Source organism: Lolium rigidum, chromosome 1 (assembly GCF_022539505.1).
Source record: "Lolium rigidum isolate FL_2022 chromosome 1, APGP_CSIRO_Lrig_0.1, whole genome shotgun sequence".
NCBI lineage: Eukaryota > Viridiplantae > Streptophyta > Magnoliopsida > Poales > Poaceae > Lolium > Lolium rigidum.
The window spans coordinates 100,844,355-100,858,175 of NC_061508.1; positions in this window are offsets into that span (position 1 = coordinate 100,844,355).

The window sequence follows — 13,821 nt, forward strand, 5'->3', positions numbered from 1 at the left end:
ACGCATCCAACGGTGCGACGCTTGCGTTCCGACCACAGGATGCGGAACACGAATCTCGTCCCTCCGGCCTATAAATATCCACCGTCGACCCCTTAACCCTCATTCACCCCCCTCTCAACCTCTCTGCGCAGCGCCGCCTCGAGCTTCTTCTCCGCCGTGCCGGAATCTCGCCGGAACTTCGCCGGAGCTGCTTCGCCGCCGCGCGGTGTTCGTCCTGTTCTTAACCTCAGCGAGCCACCGCGCAGAAACCTCGTCGCCGGCAACTCCGACCACCGCGGACTCCATCACGGTGAGCTCTCGATCTTTATTCTCGCGCCGTAGTTGGTAGGGATGAACGCTAGGTTGACGATGCCGGATCCGACTAAGGAATGTTTCCGCCTATGTCTTCTCTTCAGATGTCTTCAACGACTCCGCCTCCGACCTCCGAACCTGTCATGGTGACCCCAATCTCCTCCGCCCCTCCACCCTTCGTCCCGGTCAGGCTGAATCCGTCAAAGGATTCCGGCAAGGAGGCTGAAGGAACTTCCGCTCACCCGGAGAAAACCTACGGGGCGGATCAGACGGAGCACCAGGCGGAAGAGGTCGTCAAAAAGTCGAAGGCTCGCCAACGAGACTCCGAAGCCAAGGGAAAATGGTGGCCCTGCACCACCACCGAGATGGAGCTGAAGAACCTCGAGGCGGAGGGCTTCCTGCAACCCGGAAGCTGGAGGTCAGTTCCGAATGAACTAGCTCCAACTCCGGAGGATAACGAGATGGTGCTGACGAAAGCACTTGTGGAGCGCGGTTTTTCATTTCCGCCTTCGGACTTCTTCCTGGAGATTCTGAAGGCCTATGGGCTCCAACCCCACAACATTTCTCCGAACAGCGTGCTTGCGATCTGCAACCACGTCACCCTCTGCGAGGGCCATCTCCGGGTAACCCCCGAGAGCTCTCTGTTCCAATATTACTTTACTGTCAAGAAGGAGAGGATCCGGCAGTCCACCGAGCTGGCAACATGCGGATCCATCACCTTCATGATCCGCCCGGGCCGCGTCTATCCCCACACCGACCGCCACGAATCCGCGCGGTACTGGTCTGGGGGCTTCTTCTACTTGAAGGACGTCTCCGACCCCGCGAGCGAAAGAAAACTGCCGCCGTTCAAGAACTGCCCCGCCACCGAGCTTCCGGCATGGTCGCACTGCCCCCACCTTTCCGAGTCGCTCCAGCTCACACGCGCCGTCAGGCGGATCTGTAAGCTGACGGAGGAGGGGCTGACAGGGAAGGACTTGACCCTTTCCTCGGTTCACCAAGCGGATCCAGCCCGCTCCAACACGAGGACCGCCCGATGTTCCAATACACGGGCGCGATGACCCAATGCGCGCCACAAAAGACAATCTTTCCGCCGACGCCATCGACAAGAGGATCCGGCTCCTCATCAAAATCCCACGTGAACTTCACGTTCACGTGTGCAACAAAGACATTCATATGAATGGTTCCGGAACCGCGGTACGTCGTCTTGACTTTAGTCTATTATTTCTCTTCGCATTCAAACTTTTTATCTAAGTATTTAACTTTGCATTAGCTCGACGCGCTTGAAGAAAGTGAACTCGGAACTATCCTCCGAGTTCCTTCCACCGGCAACACGGATCCGGAAGCTGCATCGGAGGCGGAAGCTCCCGAGGCTCCGCGCCCCACTAAGAGGAAGAGGCCTGCTCCTTCCAGCCCCTACGCTAAGCGCGCCCGCGAAGTGCTTAGCACTGCGGCTACCCGGAAAGCGGAAGCGGAAAAGAAACGCATTAAACTGATTAATACCAGCAACAAGGGGCAGCCTGCCATCCAGCACTTCTTCAAGCCTTCCGGGTAAGCGCCTGTTTCCGAGATCCAAGTTCTTGTTTCACGCTCAAACTCTTACTTAGTTGTTATACTTTTTGTTTTTACTGAAGCTCCGGAAGCCAGCCCCCCAAGGCTCCAAGGGTCTTGAAGAAGAGAGCCAAGCCGTCTCCGGCTTCAATTCCTGTTACTCCCGAGGTTGAGGTTCCGCCCAAGGCTTCATCCGCCTCCAAGCCGGATCCCAAAGATGTCATCAACCTTGATGACCTTCCTGAAGATCCCGCTGACAATGGTGACTCCGCCAAGGGGGCCTCCTCGTCTGCTCCTCCGCAAGATCAACCAAGCGCCGCTTTCGCGGAGCCCACAGAAGAAGAACAGGAGCAAAAGGCAAAGCTCCTTCAAGTCACCAACGCGACTCGGGTTGACTCTCGACCGACTCCATCCCTACAAAAGCTTACCCTCGCACAGCGCCACGCGGAAGTTTCCGCCATGCTGAACAAAGTGTGGGGAAAGCCAGACGAGGAGATGCAAGAGCTCGCCGACCTGGAGGACGGCCTAAAAGTGTTTTTCGCCAAGCACAAGGAAGTGCGGCAGGTAACACCAGCCCCCAAGCATTGGGTGATATATTTCCGTGTAACATGTATTAGCCGATGCTTTCCAAAATGTACCTTAGGCGGAAATTTAAAATTTTTATACCTCCAAGACTTTGAATTCCTCGCCAGCCCCCAAGATTTTAAATATCCGACTAACTCCTTGCTGCTTCGCAGACCACGCGGAAACTGCACGAAGATCTACGCGTGCATGTGCTGGAGCAAATCACGGAGATCGAGGTGCTGCGCCAGAACGCGGAAAATAGCCAAAAATCTATCCAGCTTCTTGAGACCCGCCTTCAGGGTACGAGATCCGGGTTTGATTTTTTGTGTTGATATAACTGTTCATGATGCGTAATATGTGCAACTTTCCGCCTACAGAAGAGACTGCCAAGCACTCCAAGCTCGACGAGTTATCCGCCAAGGTCCAGGTGCTTGAGGCGGAGAACGAGTCCCTCAAGACCTTCATGAAAGAATCCTCCGACAAGGAGAATCAGGCGAGGAAGGAGCTCTCCGAGAAACATGCCCGCGACCTGGCGGAGCTGAATGACAAACTCAAGAAGAACCAGAGTCGCGTGACCTCCTTGGTGTCGAAAAACAAAGTTCTGGAAACGGAGGCGGAGACCATCGACAAACTTATCTTCCGTAAGTATTTTTCCGCGTTGCTGTTCCGACTACCCTCGTATGCTTTATTCCCCGAAACGGAACTGAACCTCCTTCTTCCACAGCGAGCCTTGGCTTCGAGTGGTCAAAAGAGTCTAACCTGAAGAGGACGGAGGCGTACGAAGAAGTGCGGACTTCCATTAGCGCGCAGTTTGAGGCCTGTCGCGGAATCGCCAAGACTCTGTCTTTGAAGAAGGCCAAACTTCCGTGATCGACACGATGACCCAGCTAATGGAACAAGTGCCAGACTTCATTAAGGATTGGCAAAAATATTCTGCGCGCGGAGTCGCCTCCCTGGTCTTAGCCACCTGCAAGGCTCACTTCCCTTCACTCAACTTCGCTGATGTTGCGCGCGGAGCTCCAAAAGGTTCCGACATGGGCGCCATCCTCGCGGAAACCCAAGGATACGAGCAGTTGTTCGTCAGGCGAGTGAATCACTCGTTCTGGTACAGCAAGCACGCTTTGCCCAAGGGATTCTCCGATGCAGAGGAGGAAGAAGGCGAGCCAGAGTATTACGCGGAGGGCTCCGGGTCAAGCATCGAGCGTTCCGAAGGAGGTTCTGGTGATGGCTCCGAGGCCGGCTCCGGCGACAGCGACGGCGATGGCTCCGCCTACCAGGAATCTGAAGAGGAGAGCTCCGAGTAGAGTTCCTGTTTGAACAATGAAACAGAGTTGCATCATTTTTGGCCCCGGAGCGGGTTTGTAATAAGACTTTAAATTTTTAAGTAGCTAGGGACGAAACGACTATGCATGGGGCGGAAACACTTATCCTGCTATCCGTTAATATTATGTGCATGTTTCGTTTTGTGTCGGAAAGCAAGTGCTGATTTCGTTGTTTTCCGACTCGCCCGCTTGACCTTCCACGAGCCGGAAGACCTTAGCCGGAAACGCTCGCCAGCGGCGACGAAACCCAATGGTAATCCGTCAATAACCGCGAAAACAAGCCCCCAAGCATAGGTGCCGGAAATCGCTACTAGGAATCCACGAGTTCGCAACAGATAACAATTTAATCAGAAAACTTAAGCTTACGTCTTTTAAAGGACGATTTTTGAAAATCACAACTTTTTATACACGCCTAGGCGGAAATATCCAGCTTTGCGGTTTTAGTCGGAAAACACACATGATCTAAAAATGAACAAATAAAGGAGGTAAAAGACTCGAAGAGTGAACCATAAGCTTTATTTCATCGATCATGTATAACTATTACAGAGTTTATAACTCGGAAAAAATACGCTAAGTGTGGAAAGGACGTAGCTGTGCGATGTTCCAGGGGCGATCTGTCTCGTCGTAGATGTCATCCGGATCCTCACGCTTGCATTTCCGGTGCCAGTTAGCAGGTATGTCCCTCAGCTCTCGGAAATCAACAAGGTAGTACGATCCGTTATGAAGCACTTTGCTAACGACGAAGGGTCCTTCCCATGGGGACTGCAGCTTATGGTCTTTCACTCCGCCGAAGGCGGAGGACCAGCTCTCCTGTCATGAAAGAGCGATTCCGAACTCGACGACTGTGATAACGTCGGAGCTTCTGCTGGTAGATGGCGGAGCGCTGGTCAGCTAAATTCCGAGCTTCCTCGATCAGGTCCACATATAGCTGTCTGGCCTCGTCAGTTGTTTCTTCATTGTAGGCGGAAACTCGCGGCGAATCGTGGATGATGTCGGAGGGAATCACGGCTTCGGATCCGTATACCAGGAAATATGGGGTAAACCCTGTTGACCTGTTAGGGGTAGTTCGCAAACTCCACAAGACAAGCGTCCAATTCGTCAGCCCAAGCTCCAGCTGCTCGTCGCAGCCGGTTCTTCAAGGCGTGGTTTGATTCCTCGATAATATTAGACCGTTAGCCCTTTCAACTTGACCATTGGATTGTGGGTGAGCCACGGATGCAAGGTCCAATCGAATCCCCATTGTCTCACAATAATCCTTCAATTCTCCCTGAGCGAAGTTTGTGCCATTATCTGTGATTATGTTGTGTGGGATGCCGAATCTCATCACGAGGCTGCAGACAACTTTTAGTGCCGTAGCACCGTCGGCTTTTCTCACTGGCTTTGCCTCGATCCATTTGTTGAATTTGTCAACAGCGACCAAGAGGTATTCAAAACCGCCAGGAGATGATCATTTTAACTTACCAACCATATCGAGCCCCCAGACCGCAAATGGCCAGGTGATAGGTATGGTCTTCAGCTCTTGGGCTGGAGCGTTTGGTTTAGTAGCGTAGTACTGACAACCTCGGCAGGTCTTGACTATTTTGTCGGCATCTTCTTTAGCCGTGAGCCGGTAAAAGCCTAGCCGAAAAGCTTTTGCAACGAGTGACCCGGGAGCGGCATGATGCCCGCAATCCCCTGCATGGATCTCTCCGAGGATTTCAATGCCATCTTGATTAGAGACGCATTTGAGAAATACCCCTGTTGCGCTTCGTTTGTAGAGCTGTCCATCAACAATTGTGTAGGATCTTGCTCGTCTGATGATCTGTCGTGCGAGGACCTCGTCCTCTGGCAACTTCTGATCGATGAGGTAGTCCAGGAAAGGCTGTGTCCAAGCCGGAATGATAGCCATCACTTCTCTAGCCGGAGATACTGCCACGTCTGGGTTTTCCGGGTTAGCGCCCTTCACCGAGGGTATCCGTAGGTGCTCCGAGAAAATGCCAGGCGAAATTGGTTTCCTGCCGGATCCGAGCTTGGATAGCATGTCTGCCGCTGCGTTGTCGTCTCTCCGGACGTACTTGACTTCGTATCCTAGAAAGCATTTGGCGATCTCGTCAACTTCGTCTCGGTAAGCCGCCATGACGGAATTTCTGGCGTTCCAGGTTCCGGCTACTTGCTGTGCCACCAGGTCGGAATCTCCGCAGCAGATAATGTGCTTGATCCCTATTTCCTTAGCGATGCGTGATACGTCTCCGACGTATCGATAATTTCTTATGTTCCATGCCACATTATTGATGATATCTACATGTTTTATGCACATTATATGTCATTATTATGCGTTTTCCGGAACTAACCTATTGACGAGATGCCGAAGGGCCGGTTCCTCGTTTTCTGCTGTTTTTGGTTTCGAAATCCTAGTAAGGAAATATTCTCGGAATCGGACGAAATCAACGCCCGGGTTCCTATTTTGCCCGGAAGCATCCGGAACACCCGAGAGCCGACGGAGGGGGGCCACAGGGCCCCCGGATGATAGGGTGGCGCGGCCCACCCCCGGCCGCGCGGCCCTATGGTGTCGTCGCCCCTTCGACCTTCTCCGACGCCGCCTCTTCGCCTATATAAAGGTCCCGGACCTAAAACCTCGAGACGAAAAAACCACGGTACGAGAAACCTTCCGGAGCCGCCGCCATCGCGAAGCCAAGATCTGGGGGACAGGAGTCTCTGTTCCGGCACGCCGCCGACGGGGAAGTGCCCCCGGAAGGCTTCTCCATCGACACCACCGCCATCTCCATCAACGCTGCTGTCTCCCATGAGGAGGGAGTAGTTCTCCATCGAGGCTCGGGGCTGTACCGGTAGCTATGTGGTTAATCTCTCTCCTATGTACTTCAATACAATGATCTCATGAGCTGCTTTACATGATTGAGATCCATATGATGAGCTTTGTATCGCTACTAGTTGTGTGCTACTCATATGATGTTATTAAAGTAGTCTATTCCTCCTGCATGGTGTAAAGGTGACTAGTGTGTGCACCGTGTGGTTCTTGTCGTAGGCTATGATCATGATCTCTTGTAGATTGTGGAGTTAATTATCATTATGATAGTATTGATGTGATCTATTCCTCCTTCATAGTGTAATATGGACAGTGTGTGCACTATGTTAGTTCTTGGTTTATTTTGCAATGATCTATTATGCTCTAAGGTTATTTAAATATGAACATTGAATTGTGGAGCTTGTTAACTCCGGCATTGAGGGTTCGTGTAATCCTACGCAATGTGTTCATCGTCCAACAAAAGAGTGTATGTAGCACATATGAGAAAGAGTTATTTATTATGCGATCAATGTTGAGAGTGTCCACTAGTGAAAGTGTAATCCCTAGGCCTTGTTCCTAAATATCGCTATCGCCGCTTGTTTACTTGTTTCTATCGTGTTACTATCGCTGCGTTACTACTCGCTCATACTTATTCATACCACATGTATTTCACTATCTCTTCGCCGAACTATTGCACCTATTAGGTGTGTTGGGGACACAAGAGACTTCTTGCTTTGTGGTTGCAGGGTTGCTTGAGAGGGATATCTTTGACCTCTTCCTCCCTGAGTTCGATAAACCTTGGGTGATCCACTTAAGGGAAACTGCTGCTGTTCTACAAACCTCTGCTGTTGGAGGCCCAACACTGTCTACAAGAATAGAAGCACCCGTACACATCAAGCTATTTTCTGGCGCCATTGCCGGGGAACGAAAAGCTTCTACACAGGGATTTCCTCCCTCGTCAACCACGCGCCAGTTGTGGACAGCAAGCTATTTTCTGGCGCCGTTGCCGGGGAGGAAAGGTAAAAGGTACTCACACTCCGGATCTCGGCTATTAAGCTATTTTCGCCGTTGTAAGTACTCGAAGCTATTTCCTTTAGATCCTGCAATTGCATCTTTTTGTTTCTTGTTTACACTAGTTTGGCATAATGGACAACAATGAGATCCTTATTCTATTTCCTGATTTAAAACATGGATGGTTTGATGCGAAAATTAAAAAACCTTTGGAACCTTATTTGCATGCTGGTATTAATATTAGTATGAACGCTTTGAACACCATTGTTGATAATAATATAGAAAGTTCTAAGCTTGGGGAAGCTGGTTTTCATGATCTTTTTAGTCCCCCAAGCATTGAGGAGAAAATTTACTTTGATACTTTGCCTCCTATTTATGATGATTATAATGATAGTGGTCTTTTGGTGCCACCTACTATGGAGAGTAAATTTTGTTGTGATTATACTATGCCTCCTACACTTGATGAGAATAATAATGATAGCTACTTTGTTGAATTTGCTCCCACTATTACCAATAAAATTGACTATGCTTATCTTTCTATGCTTGTTGCATTATGCTTCATGAATTTGTTTATTTACAAGATTCCTATGCATAGGAAGCATGTTAGACTTAATTTTTTTTTGAATTTGCTTCTTGATGCTCTCTTTTCCTTCATACTCTATTTTTCATGTGAGCATCATTAAAACTGCTGAGCCCATCTTAACGGCTATAAAGAAAGAACTTCTTGGGAGATAACCCATGTGTTATTTTGCTACAGTACCTCTATTTTATATTTGTGTCTTGGAAGTTGTTACTACTGTAGCAACCTCTCCTTATATTATTTTATTGCATTGTTGTGCCAAGTAAAGTCTTTGATAGAAAGGTGAATACTAGATTTGGATTACTGCGCAGAAACAGATTTCTTTGCTGTAACGAATCTGGGCCTAATTCTCTGTAGGTAACTCAGAAAATTAAGCCAATTTACGTGAGTGATCCTCAGATATGTACGCAACTTTCATTCAATTTGGGCATTTTCATTTGAGCAAGTCTGGTGCCTCAATAAAATCCATCTTTACGGACTGTTCTGTTTTGACAGATTCTGCCTTTTATTTCGCATTGCCTCTTTTGCTATGTTGGATGAATTTCTTTGATCCATTAATGTCCAGTAGCTTTATGCAATGTCCAGAAGTGTTAAGAATGATTGTGTCACCTCTGAACATGTTAATTTTTATTGTGCACTAACCCTCTAATGAGTTGTTTCGAGTTTGGTGTGGAGGAAGTTTTCAAGGGTCAAGAGAGGAGGATGATATACTATGATCAAGAAGAGTGAAAAGTCTAAGCTTGGGGATGCCCCGGTGGTTCACCCCTGCATATTTTAAGAAGACTCAAGCGTCTAAGCTTGGGGATGCCCAAGGCATCCACTTCTTCATCGACAAATTATCAGGTTCCTTCTCTTGGAACTATATTTTTATTCGGCCACATCTTATGTACTTTACTTGGAGCGTCTGTGTGCTTTTGTTTTTGTTTTTGTTTTTGTTTGAATAAATGCTTGTGTGGGAGAGAGACACGCTCCGCTGGTTCGTATGAACACATGTGTTCTTAGCCTTTAATTTTCATGGCGAAGGTTGAAACTGCTTCGTTAAATTGTTATATGGTTGGAATTGGAAAATGATACATGTAGTATTTGCTATAATGTCTTGGATAATGTGATACTTGGCAATTGTTGTGCTCATGTTTAAGCTCTTGCATCATATACTTTGCACCCATTAATGAAGAAATACATAGAGCATGCTAAAATTTGGTTTGCATATTTGGTCTCTCTAAAGTCTAGATAATTTCTAGTATTGAGTTTGAACAACAAGGAAGACGGTGTAGAGTCTTATAATGTTTACAATATGTCTTTTATGTGAGTTTTGCTGCACCGGTTCATCCTTGTGTTTGTTTCAAATAACCTTGCTAGCCTAAACCTTGTATCGAGAGGGAATACTTCTCATGCATCCAAAATCCTTGAGCCAACCACTATGCCATTTGTGTCCACCATACCTACCTACTACATGGTATTTCTCCGCCATTCCAAAGTAAATTGCTTGAGTGCTACCTTTAAAATTGCATCATTCTCCTTTATAATATATAGCTCATGGGACAAATAGCTTAAAAACTATTGTGGTATTGAATATGTACTTATGCACTTTATCTCTTATTAAGTTGCTTGTTGTGCGATAACCATGTTCCTGGGGACGCCATCAACTCTTTGTTGAATATCATGTGAGTTGCTATGCATGTCCGTCTTGTCCGAAGTAAGAGAGATCTACCACCTTAATGGTTGGAGCATGCATATTGTTAGAGAAGAACATTGGGCCGCTAACTAAAGCCATGAATCATGGTGGAAGTTTCAGTTTTGGACATATATCCTCAATCTCATATGAGAACACTAATTGTTGCCACATGCTTATGCATTAAAGAGGAGTCCATTATCTGTTGTCCATGTTGTCCCGGTATGGATGTCTAAGTTGAGAATAATCAAAAGCGAGAAATCCAAAATGCGAGCTTTCTCCTTAGACCTTTGTACATGCGGCATGGAGGTACCCCATTGTGACACTTGGTTAAAACATGTGTATTGTGATGATCCGGTAGTCCAAGCTAATTAGGACAAGGTGCGGGCACTATTAGTATACTATGCATGAGGCTTGCAACTTGTAAGATATAATTTACATAACTCATATGCTTTATTACTACCGTTGACAAAATTGTTTCATGTTTTCAAAATAAAAGCTCTAGCACAAATATAGCAATCGATGCTTTCCTCTTTGAAGGACCTTTCTTTTACTTTTATGTTGAGTCAGTTCGCCTATATCTCTCCATCTCAAGAAGCAAACACTTGTGTGAACTGTGCATTGATTCCTACATACTTGCATATTGCACTTGTTATATTACTTTACATTGACAATTATCCATGAGATATACATGTTACAAGTTGAAAGCAACCGCTAAAACTTAATCTTCCTTTATGTTGCTTCAATACCTTTTACTTTGAATTATTGCTTTATGAGTTAACTCTTATGCAAGACTTATTGATGTTTGTCTTGAAAGTACTATTCATGAAAAGTCTTTGCTTTATGATTTAGTTGTTTACTCATGTCATTACCATTGTTTTGATCGCTGCATTCATTACATATGTTTACAAATAGCATGATCAAGGTTATGATGGCATGTCACTCCAGAAATTATCTTTGTTATCGTTTACCTGCTCGGGATGAGCAGGAACTAAGCTTGGGGATGCTGATACGTCTCCGACGTATCGATAATTTCTTATGTTCCATGCCACATTATTGATGATATCTACATGTTTTATGCACATTATATGTCATTATTATGCGTTTTCCGAACTAACCTATTGACGAGATGCCGAAGGGCCAGTTCCTGTTTTCTGCTGTTTTTGGTTTCAGAAATCCTAGTAAGGAAATATTCTCGGAATCGGACGAAATCAACGCCCAGGTTCCTATTTTGCCCGGAAGTATCCAGAACACCCTAGAGCCGCCAGAGGGGGGCCACAGGGCCCCCAGATGATAGGGTGGCGCGGCCCAGCCCCTGGCCGCGCGGCCCTATGGTGTCGTCGCCCCTTCGACCTTCTGACGCCGCCTCTTCGCCTATATAAAGGTCGCAGACCTAAAACCTCGAGACGAAAAAACCACGGTACGAGAAACCTTCCGAGCCGCCGCCATCGCGAAGCCAAGATCCGGGGACAGGAGTTTCGTTCCGGCACGCCGCCGGGACGGGGAAGTGCCCCGGAAGGCTTCTCCATCGACACCACCGCCATCTCCATCAACGCTGCTGTCTCCCATGAGGAGGGAGTAGTTCTCCATCGAGGCTCGGGGCTGTACCGGTAGCTATGTGGTTAATCTCTCTCCTATGTACTTCAATACAATGATCTCATGAGCTGCTTTACATGATTGAGATCCATATGATGAGCTTTGTATCGCTACTAGTTGTGTGCTACTCATGTGATGTTATTAAAGTAGTCTATTCCTCCTGCATGGTGTAAAGGTGACTAGTGTGTGCACAGTGTGGTTCTTGTCGTAGGCTATGATCATGATCTCTTGTAGATTGTGGAGTTAATTATCATTATGATAGTATTGATGTGATCTATTCCTCCTTCATAGTGTAATGTGGACAGTGTGTGCACTATGTTAGTTCTTGGTTTATTTTGCAATGATCTATTATGCTTTAAGGTTATTTAAATATGAACATTGAATTGTGGAGCTTGTTAACTCCGGCATTGAGGGTTCGTGTAATCCTACGCAATGTGTTCATCATCCAACAAAAGAGTGTATGTAGCACATATGAGAAAGAGTTATTTATTATGCGATCAATGTTGAGAGTGTCCACTAGTGAAAGTGTAATCCCTAGGCCTTGTTCCTAAATACGCTATCGCTGCTTGTTTACTCGTTTCATTGTGTTACTACTCTGTTGCGTTACTACTGCTCATACTTATTCATACCACCTGTATTTCGCTATCTCTTCACCGAACTAGTGCACCTATTAGGTGTGTTGGGGACACAAGAGACTTCTTGCTTTGTGGTTGCAGGGTTGCTTGAGAGGGATATCTTTGACCTCTTCCTCCCTGAGTTCGATAAACCTTGGGTGATCCACTTAAGGGAAACTTGCTGCTATTCTACAAACCTCTGCTCTTGGAGGCCCAACACTGTCTACAAGAATAGAAGCACCCGTAGACATCAATGCGAAGTCCGTGTAGTAGAGCCTCGTACTCCGTCATGTTGTTTGTAGCTTCGAAGTGGATCTGCAAAACGTACTGCAGTTCTTCTCCGGTAGGAGACTTCAGGGTGACTCCGGCTCCTGAGCCTTGATGCTGCTTGGATCCATCGAAGTGCATAACCCATGTCTCTGGTTCCGGCTCAAAGTTTGCATCCGGAGCTTCCGTCCAATCTGCGACGAAATCTGCCAAGACCTGGGATTTGACCGCGGTCCTGGCTTTGTAGCTGATGTCGAAGGCGGATAATTCAATGCCCCATTTTGCTGTGCGTCCTGTTGCGTCAGCGTTGTTGAGAATCGTTGACAGCGGAGCCTTGCTCACGATTGTTACTGGATGTTCTTGGAAGTAATGTCTCAGCTTCCTGCTGCCTAGGAATACTCCGTAGGCTAACTTCTGAAAATGAGGGTAGCGCTGTTTGGATTCCGTAAGGACCTCGCTAATATAGTAGACTGGCCTTTGGACTCCATATTCGTGACCTTCTTCCTGTCGTTCCACCACGATGACGAGGCTGATGACCCTGTTGGTGGCTGCCAGGTAAAGGAGCATAGGCTCTGACTCTCCTGGAGCTGCTAGGATCGGTGGGGAGGTGAGTATGTCCTTCAACCCTTGTAGTGTTGCATCCGCTGCCTCGTCCCAGACAAACTTGTCTGTTTTCTTCAATAGCTTGTACAGGGGAAGTGCCTTCTCGCCAAGACGGCTAACAAACCTGCTGATTGCTGCGACACAACCAGTGAGCCATTGCACATCTTTGAGACAAGTTGGCCTTTTTATGCACAAAATTGCCTTGATTTTTTCCGGGTTCACTTCAATGCCCCTGTTAGAGACAATGAAGCCAAGGAGTTTTCCAGCTGGTACGCCAAAGACGCACTTCAGCGGATTCAACATCATCTTGTACCGACGGAGATTCTCAAAGGTTTCTGTGAGATCGCTGATCAAGTCGGATCCTTTCCGAGTCATGACCGCGATGTCGTCGACGTAGGCGTGTACGTTCCGGCCAATCTGGTCCTTCAAGCACCGCTGCATCGTACATTGGTAGGTGGCACCTGCGTTTTTCAAGCCAAAAGGCATACTAACATAGCAGTAAGTGCCAAACGGGGTGATGAATGAGGTCGCCTTTTGGTCAGACTCCTTCATCCGGATCTGGTGATACCCGGAATACGCATCAAGAAAACACAGAAGTTCCTCCCCTGCCGTCGAATCAATGACTTGGTCAATGCGCGGCAGGGGAAACGGATCTTTCGGGCAATGTTTGTTCAAGCCAGAGTAATCGATGCACATTCTTAGTATTTCAGTATACTTTTTGGGTACAAGGACGGGATTTGCGACCCAATCAGTGTGGATTACTTCTATTACAAAACCTGCCTCTAGTAACTTTGCTAATTCCATTCCTATGGCGCGGCGCTTCTTATCTCCAAAGCGTCGCATAGCTTGCTTCACTCGGTTTAGCCCCGGGTTTATGTTGAGGTAGTGCTCGGCGAGTTCCCTTGGTACTCCGGACATGTCAGAAGGTTGCCATGTGAAGATATCCATGTTAGCGCGGAGAAACTCGACGA